This window comes from Battus philenor, unplaced genomic scaffold (assembly GCF_028537555.1).
Source record: "Battus philenor isolate CCGP_79_NKW_IND1 unplaced genomic scaffold, ilBatPhil1.0.hap1 SCAF_33, whole genome shotgun sequence".
Classification (NCBI taxonomy): Eukaryota; Metazoa; Arthropoda; class Insecta; order Lepidoptera; family Papilionidae; genus Battus; species Battus philenor.
In genome coordinates this window covers 272,098-282,294 of record NW_027181697.1, presented here as the reverse complement: position 1 = coordinate 282,294, position 10,197 = coordinate 272,098, and the positions used below count along the sequence as shown (strand labels likewise).

Here is a 10,197-nt window from a genome sequence, read left to right as displayed (position 1 = left end):
TTCATTTTTGATTGCTTTTAATAAAAAATATTAAAAAGACAACTTCAAATTTCGTGCAGTATATACGAAACACCTGATGTTGATTTGCGCTTCAAGATTTTCTAAGAAATTCTCATTTTCCTCCTAAATTGATAAGAGAGACGTAATCTAACTTTTAAATTTTTAAATCTATGCCGTATCAATGTAACGCTAGGTGGAGATTTTTCCGCTGGTCGATTAATACATTCGTCTTAGATTTTATTTTTGATTGCTTTTAATAAATAATATTAAGAAGACAACTTCAAACATCGTGCAGTATATACGAAACACCTGATGTTGATTTGCGTTTCAAGATTTTCTAAGAAAGTCTCATTTACTTCTGAAATTGATAGTAGAGACGTAACCTAACTTTTAAATTTTTAAATCTATGCCGTATCAATGTAACGCCAGGTGCAGATTTTTCCGCTGGTCGTTTAAAACATTCGTCTTAGTTTTCACTTTTGATTGCTTTTAATAAAAAAATATTAAAAAGACAACTTCAAATTTCAAGCAGTATTTACGAAACACCTGATGTTGTTTTGCGCTTCAAAATTTTCTAAGAAAGTCTCATTTTCTTCTGAAATTGATATTAGGGACGTAACCAAACTTTTAATTTTTAAATCTATGCCGTATCGATGTTACGCTAGGTGGAGATTTTTCCGCCGGTCGATTAATACATTCGTCTCAATTTTGATTTTTGATTGCTTTTAATAAAAATATATTCAAAAGACAACTTCAAATTTCAAGCAGTATATACGAAACACCTGATGTTGTTTTGCGCTTCAAGATTTTGGAAGAAAGTCTGATTTTTTTCTGAAATTGATATTAGAGACGTAACCTAACTAGTAAATTTTTAAATCTATGCCGTATCAATGTAACGCTAGGTGGAGATTTTTCCGCTGGTCGATTAATACATTCGTCTTAGTTTTCATTTTTGATTGCTTTTAATAAAAATATATTAAAAAGACGACTTCAAATTTCGTGCAGTATATACGAAATACCTGACGTGGTTTTGTGCTTCAAGATTTTCTAAGAAAGTCTCATTTAATTCTGAAATTGATAGTAGAGACGTAACGTAACTTTTAAATTTTTAAATCTATGCCGTATCAATATAAAGTCTAATCTGCCCACTGATAAATTATTAAAGGGCTGCAGTATTTTGACTGTACAAAGGTAGCATAATCAATAGTCTCTTAATTGGTGACTTGTATGAAAGATTGGATGAGATATAAGCTGTCTCTACTTAATTTATAAAATTTAATTTTTTAATTAAAAAGTTAAAATAATTTTAAAAGACGAGAAGACCCTATAGAGTTTTATAATTTAATTAATTAATTATTAATATATAAATTTTAAAATTAGAATTAATTAAATTATTTTATTGGGGTGATAGAAAAATTAAATTAACTTTTTTTAAAATTTAACATTGATTTATGATTTAATGATCCATTAATAATGATTATAAGAAAAAATTACCTCAGGGATAACAGCGTAATTTTTTTTTAGTTCTTATAAGAAAAAAAGTTTGCGACCTCGATGTTGGATTAAGATAAAATTTAAATGCAAAAGTTTAAAATTTTTGATCTGTTCGATCATTAAAATCTTACATGATCTGAGTTCAAACCGGTGTGAGCCAGGTTGGTTTCTATCTTTAGAAGAATATAATATTTTAGTACGAAAGGATCAAATATTAAAAATAATTTTTATAAAATGAATGTTATTAATAAATTAATAACTATTATGGCAGAAAAAATTTAATGATTTTAGAAGTCATGAATATATAATTATTTATATATATAGTAAATGATGATAAAAGATATAATATTATTTATTATTGGAATATTAATTATAATTATTGGTGTTTTAGTAGGGGTTGCTTTTTTAACTTTATTAGAACGTAAAGTTTTAGGCTATATTCAAATTCGAAAAGGACCTAACAAAGTTGGTTTTATGGGAATTTTACAGCCTTTTTCTGATGCTATTAAATTATTTACTAAGGAGCATACTTTCCCCAATTATTCTAATTATATATCTTATTATTTTTCTCCTGTTATTAGATTTATTATTTCTTTAATATTATGAATATTAATTCCTTATTATTTTAATATAATTAGATTTAATTTAGGAATTTTATTTTTTTAATGTTGTACTAGTTTAGGAGTTTATACTGTTATAGTTGCTGGATGATCTTCTAATTCAATTATGCTTTATTGGGGGGTTTACGAGCGGTTGCTCAAACTATTTCTTATGAAGTTAGATTAGCTTTAATTATATTATCAAGAATTATTTTAATTATAGATTTTAATTTAATATCATTTTTTTTTATCAAGAAATAATTTGATTTTTATTTTTAATAATTCCTTTAAGATTATGTTGAATATCATCAAGATTAGCTGAAACTAATCGAACTCCTTTTGATTTTGCTGAAGGAGAAAGAGAATTAGTATCTGGATTTAATATTGAGTATAGAAGAGGGGGATTTGCTTTAATTTTTTTAGCGGAATATTCTAGAATTTTATTCATAAGATTATTATTTATTTTAATATATATAGGGGGTTATAGACTTAGATTAATTTTTTATTTAAAATTAGTCTTTATTTCTTTTTTATTTGTTTGAGTGCGGGGAACTTTACCTCGATATCGTTATCGTTTTAATATTTCTTTATTAAATGCAATCAAAACTGAAAACTATGACGAATGTATTAATCGACTAGCGGAAAAATTTCCACCTAGCGTTACATTGATACTGCATAGATTTACAAATTTAAAAGTTAGGTTACGTCTCTAATATCAATTTTAGAAGAAAAATGAAACTTTCTTAGGAAATCTTGAAGCGAAAATCAACATCAGGTGTTTCGTTTATACTGCTTGAAATTTGAAGTTGTCTTTTTAATAATTTTTATTTAAAGCATTCAAAACTGAAATTTGAGACTAATGTATTAATCAACCAGCGGAAAAATCTGCACCTAGCGTTACATTGATACGGCATAGATTTAAAAATTTAAAAGTCACGTCACGTCTCTAACATCAATTTCAAGAGTAAATTAAGACATTCTTAGAAAATCTTGAAGCGCGAATCAACATCAGGTTTTTCGTTTATACTGCTTAAAATTTGAAGTTGATTTTTAATGTTTTTTTTATTAAAAGCAATCAAAACTGAAATTTAAGACGAATGTATTAATCGACCAGCGGAAAAATTTCCACCTAGCGTTACATTGATACTACAAAGATTTACAAATTTAAGAGTTAGGTTACGTCTCTAATATCAATTTTAGAAGAAAAATGAAACTTTCTTAGAAAATCTTGAAGCGAAATTCAACATCAGGTGTTTCGTATATACTGCTAAAAATTTGGAGTTGATTTTTAATGTTTATTTATTAAAAGCAATCAAAACTGAAATTTGAGACTAATGTATTAATCGACTAGCGGAAAAATCTCCACCTAGCGTTACATTGATACCGCAGAGATTTAAAAATTTAAAAGGCAGGTTACGACTAATATGAATTTCAGAAGAAAATGAGACTTTCTTAGAAAATCCTGAATCGCCAAGCAATATCAGGTGTTTCGTTTATACTGCTTGAAATAGGAGTTGCCTTTTTAATATTTTTTATTATAAGCAATTAAAAATGAAAACTAAGACGAATGTATTAATCGACTAGCGGAAAAGTCTCCACCTAGCGTTACATTGATACGGCATAGATTTAAAAATTTAAAAGTTAGGTTAAGTCTCTAATATCAATTTCAGGAGTAAATTAAGACTTTCTTAGAAAATCTTGAAGCGCAAATCAACATCAGGTATTTCGTATATACTGCTTGAAATTTGAAGTTGTCTTTTTAATATTTTTTTAATAAAAACAATCAAAATTGAAAACTAAGACGAATGTATTAATCGACCAGCGGAAATATCTCCACCTAACGTTACATTGATACGGTAGAGATTTAAAAATTTAAAAGTTAGGTTACGTCACTAATATCAATTTCAGAAGAAAAATGAGACATTCTTAGGAAATCTTGAAGCGAAAATCAACATCAGGTGTTTCGTTTATACTGCTTGAAATTTCAAGTTGTCTTTTTAATATTTTTTTATTAAAAGCATTCAGAAATGAAAACTAAGACGAATGTATTAATCGACCAGCGGAAAATTCTCCACCCAGCGCTACATTGATACGGCATAGATTTAAAAATTTAAAAGTTAGGTTACGTCTCTCATATCAATTTAGGAAGAAAATGAGACTTTCTTAGAAAATCTTGAAGCGAAAATCTTCATCAGGTGTTTCGTTTATACTGTATGAGGTGAGATTTTTTATTTAAATAATTTTGGAGTAAAAAGACATAAAAGAAATTTATGACGAATTTATTATCGGACTAGCGGAAACTTCTCCACACAGCGATACATTGATACGGTACAGATTTAACAATTTAAAAGTTAGATTACGTCACTAATATTAATTTCAGAAGAAAAATGAGACATTTTTAGGAAATCTTGGAGCGAAAATCAACATCAGGTGTTTCGCTTATATTGCTTGAAGTTTGAAATTGTCTTTTTAATATTTTTTTATTAATAGCAAACAAAAATGAAAACTAAGACGAATGTATTATACGACCTGCGGAAAAATCTCCACCCAGCGCTACATTGATACGGCATAGATTTAAAAATTTAAAAGTCAGGTTACGTCTCTAATATCAATTTACGAAGAAAATGAGAGTTTCTTAGAAAATCTTGAAGCCAAAATCAACATCAGATGTTTCGTTTATCCTGCTTGTAATTTGAAGTAGTCTTTTTAATATTTTTTTATTAAAAGCTATTAAAAATGATCTACATCTTCAAATTCCAAGCTGTATAAACGAAACACCTGATGTTTTGCCCTAAAAGATTTTGTAATAAAGTCTCATTTTTATTCTGAAAATGATTTTAGAGACGAAACCTAACTTAAATTTTTAAATCTATGCAGTATTAAGATACCGTTTGATGAAGATTTTTCCGCTGGTCAATTAATACAATCGTCTCAGTTTTAATTATTGTTAGCTTTTAATAAAAAAATATTCAAAAGAAAACTTCAATTTTCATGCTGTATAAACGAAACACCTGATGAAGATTTTCGCTTCAAGATTTACTAAGAAAGCCTCATTTTTCTTCTGAAATTGATATGAGGGACGTAACCTAACTTTTAAATTTTTAAACCTATGCCGTACCAATGTAACGCTAGGTGGAGATTTTTCCGTTGGTCGATTAATAGATTTGTCCTAATTTCTATTTTTGATTGCTTTTGATAAAAAAAATTAAAAAGACGACTTCAAATTTTAAGAAGTATAAACAAAACACCTGATTAAGAAAGGACCAATATCTAGCCACTGCACATGCAGTGGTTGTCATGCATGAAAGTGCACCGCCCGCCAGCCCGCTCGTAAATGCGCATGCGACAGACAATGCCATCTACACAACCGCCACCGTAAATTCACCCAACACGTGTTTCACCCCTCCACAGGGCATCTTCAGGAGTTGTTACACAGATTAGTGCTAAACACCGAGTGAGCTCAGTCCGCTGTCGCTTTGTTATTTATATGTCACCTCCTCCCCACCACAACTTAATGTCACGTGACCGACCACGTGGGTATTTTTTATTTTACCCTCTCTTACGCATTTGTTATATTTGAGATTTTACGTAATAGACGAGTGCCCCGACCGATTCCCCAGACAAACCTGCAATAATGGAGATGAGGAGACATTGACCTGCTCATTAAATACAGGTCCACTACCCGCGTGTCTTATTATTTCTAGCCGTTCCAACACGTCCATACGCAATCCTTTGCTACAGGTGTGCAGCACGTCATAGGAATGACCATGGGGCAAACTATGTCCAGTCTCTAATAAATGTTTAGAAAAATGAGATCTTTCAGGGCGATCATTTCTATATGCGGAAATATGCTCCTTATAACGAATGTTGAAACTTCGACCAGTTTGACCCACGTACACCCCTTCACACCCACCACACTTCAACCTATAAATACCCGACTTTTTGTCAACCTCTGTTTTTTCCTTGCCGTTGCAAATCGCACGCCGAATAGTGTTGTTGGTTCTGAATGAAACAGAAACGCCGTTTTTTCTTAATATTTTAGATAATTTTTCGGATATTGGTCCCAAATACACTAAACTAGACCTACAGTTTTGGACACCGCGCTCAGGTGTCACTGAGTATAAAAGGCCCCTCACTCGCTGGTTCATCTTCTTCCTAATTAAACCATCCACCATTCTCCGCTCGTAGCCATTTGCAACAGCTATTGCATAAATAGTATTAAGTTCTTTATTATATGCTGCTACATTTAACGGGTATGTCATCAATCTATTTATATATGAATTGAAGGCCGCAAGCTTATGTTGCCAAGGATGACAAGAAGAGGATGGAATTACCAAATCCGTATCAGTTGGCTTTCTATATATTTCAAAAACGTGCTGACAATGTTCCTTTTTGATCGTGATATCAAGAAAGTTAATTGAATTGTTAATTTCAACTTCTAATTTAAACTTAATTTTTGGATGAAATTTATTTAAATTAGTTACAAAATTGTCCAAGTCTTGCCTTGTACCTGTCCAGCATATAAGAATATCATCCACATACCTATAATAGTAAAGGATGTTACTATTACCCACAATATATTTATTCTCATAGTTGTCCATGAAGATCTCCGCCATCAAAGGGGATAACGGAGATCCCATAGTCAATCCTTCACTCTGTCTATAATAACTACCGTTAAACCTAAAATAATTTTGTCGCATGCAAATTTTTGTTAACGTTGCTATTTCGTTCAGCTCCTCCGGATGCAGTGCCCTTCTCTCCAATAGATCTGATAATAATGATAAGCTCTCTTGGTAAGGGACATTGGTAAAAAGATTATCTACATCCAGAGATAAGAACAACGAGTTTTCTGGTAAGGTAACATCCTTTACTTTATTTATCAAATCGAGAGTATTTTGTAAACTATATTTTGGAGAAAATGCCGATTTTGATTTTATTATACTTTTTAACTTTTTAGCTAACTGATATGCTGGACAGGCAATGCATGAAACTATCGGACGTACCGGAACATTGTCCTTATGTATTTTAGGTAACCCGTACAACACAGGTGGCTGCGGATTCATCGGAACAATATGTTTTGATGAATTTTCGTGACTAAAAACGAACTTGGAACTATCTATAGCTTTTTTGATTTCTGTGTTGTAGCGGGTTGTTGGGTCCGAGCGCAGAGCAACAAAATCACCACTGTGAATTATATTATTGACTTTTCCAATGTAATCATTGTGATCTAAAATAACTATACTATTACCCTTATCAGCTTTCGTAACTATTAAATTATTGTCTCTAATTTTACGTTTTAATGATTTCGCCACTCTGATTTCGTCCCCAGACGTGTTACTAGGTGAATCGTGCTTTTTTAATTCCTCAGCCACCACCGCCCTGACCGTATTACCTTTACCATTCATCACGCATGCTATCTCCGAATCTATTGCTAGTTCCTCCCTTTCTTTTTGTGTCAGATTTGGTGTTATGTTATATTTGCTACCCTTCTCCAGAAATGTTAACTCTTTGTGGGTTAATTGTATGGTAGTCATGTTTTTTACCCGTGGGTAGAAAACATGATCAGACTGCCCGTCACCATTACCGGCGCTACCACCGTTATTACATTGCCCTACTTCTCTATGTACACCACCATTTCTGCCACCGGTTCCACCACCATGTTGAGCTGATGTTAACCTACGTAACTTATGTGACTGAATTATGTATTTATCATGCGCTGCCTGTGAAGCGAAATCTCTTGCCTTTTGGTCTAAAAGGTCAAATTCCACATTATGTAAATTGTAAACTAACTCGGTATGTAACACCTTCAAATGTAATTTCAGATTATCTCTAATCTTAAACCACCGGCGAGATTCCGCTTCTAACCAGACCTTCTGAGCCTTACGTATAGCCATATCAGCCGCATGGCTGACCGTGTTGGAACGGATATTAATATAACCAATATAGATAAATTTCTCCTTTTCTGCTGAACATCTTTTTATTGAGATAATTCTCAACTACAAGAAAATTTTACTTGCTGTGTTCTATTCTCCTTCTCTGCATATTGATTATTTCAACTCGCTCGAGAACCTGTTGTGTAATGTCTGCCCTAATTATGAACACGTTCTTTTGCTAGGCGACTTTAATACGTGTCTACTTAAAAATGATGCACGGACTCAAAAACTGCAGTCTCTCTTGTCCTCTGTCAATTTGGATATACTTCCGCTTTCCGCTACCCATCATTCCCCCCACTGTACTCCTTCCCTTCTAGATCTTATGATCACTTCCTCCCTAGATAAAATTGCTATCCATGGCCAGTTTCCTGCCCCCTTTTCGTACCATGATCTTGTCTACCTTTCTTTTAAAACTCGTACTCCCAAACCTAAACCCAACTTTCGACTCTTGCGTAATTTCAGTGGTATCGATCTGGAGGCTTTAAGACGTGATGCAGTCCATATTGATTGGAGTGTTGTTATTGATGCCGACCACATTGACGTGAAGGTTCAAGAATTTCAGAGGCTCATTTTCCAGCTCTATGATGCTCATGCCCCAATCAAGAAAATTAGATTAAGACATGCACCTGCGCCTTGGATCACGCAGGATATTAGGGATGCGATGTTAAAACGGGACAGCGCCAAGCGTCGCTACAATAAATGTCCTTCAGACATAAACCTCGGTCGCTACAAGTATTGGAGAAACTTCTGCAGTCGTCTGTGTAGGGATGCGAGAAGACGCCATATACATGATTACATCGTTGGCTCTAGCCCAGCAAAAACTTGGTCATTTCTGAGGTCACTAGGCATCGGTAAGACTTCAAATTCCTTTAGTGGCTCTGTGGATTTGAATGCACTAAATGTCCACTTTTCCTCGGTGCCTGTGACCTCAGATGCCAGTGTTAAAGCTCGCACATTGGGGCATCTCAATGACCAGCCACGCCATCTTTGCTCTTCTTTTCAATTAACTACTGTTGCGGAGGAGGACGTTAAGAAGCATATTCTCGCTATCACTTCTACAGCCGTGGGCAATGATGATATATCCTCCCGCATGATCTCTCTTCTACTTCCACAACTCTTACCCATTCTCTGTCACATCTTTAATTACTCCTTAGTAAATAGTTGTTTTCCATCAGCCTGGAAGCGTGCAAATATTATTCCTCTTCCAAAAGTCTCCAATCCTACGTCCTTTTCCAATTTTCGTCCCATATCTTTATTGCCTTACCTTTCCAAAGTCCTCGAACACATTGTCCACAATCAGCTGTCTTCTTATCTTACATCAAATAGTCTACTTTCTCCCTTCCAGTCAGGTTTCCGGTCAGGTCACAGTACTGTGACAGCGCTGCTAAAGGTCACAGATGATATACGTCTTGCAATGGAGGACAAGTCTCTGACGATATTAACACTACTCGACTTTAGCAGCGCTTTCAATTCTGTAGACTTTGATGTCCTTCTCGCTATTCTTCGCTCTCTTAACGTCTCTCCTCTTGCTTTGGCGTGGTTTGAGTCTTACCTTCGTGGTCGTTCTCAGCGGATCCACTCTGATGATGTCTCCTCAGACTGGTGCGATCTCGGTGCGGGTGTGCCGCAGGGTGGTGTACTGTCACCACTTCTGTTTTCCGTTTTTATAAACACAGTCACCACTGTAATTTTGTCTAACTTCCATCTTTATGCAGACGACTTGCAGATCTATCGGCATTTTAAAATCTCTGATCTTGATGATGCTATTGCTCTTATCAATGCCGATCTGGAGCGGATCTCTACTTGGGCTAAGTCATTCGGACTAGTAGTAAACCCGAAAAAGTCACAGGCTTTGCTTATTGGGAGCGCATATATGTATAAGCGTCTTGGCGCTGTCACTGCTATTCCATTGCTTTACGATGGCGTTATTATACCTTTTAGCAAATCTGCAAAGAATCTTGGGGTAATCATCGATTCCAATTTGTCTTGGCTCCCGCACGTCAATGAGGTCAGCAAAAAATTACATTTTTCACTTCACTCGCTCAAATGTCTCCAGAACTTTTTACCTCTGAAAACCAAGATCTCCCTCGTACAGACTCTCCTTTTCCCCATTCTTGACTACGCTGACGCGTGCTACCTGGATGCCACTGAGGAGCTTCTAAACAAACTAG

The 10,197-nt window shown here is 34.0% G+C and overlaps 1 pseudogene; it reads left to right on the top strand.

Annotated features, from left to right (window-relative positions):
- The first annotated feature begins 1,821 nt into the window (after window positions 1–1,821).
- On the top strand, window positions 1,822–9,696 carry LOC137927544 (NADH-ubiquinone oxidoreductase chain 1-like; annotated as a pseudogene).
- Window positions 9,697–10,197: the final 501 nt, after the last annotated feature.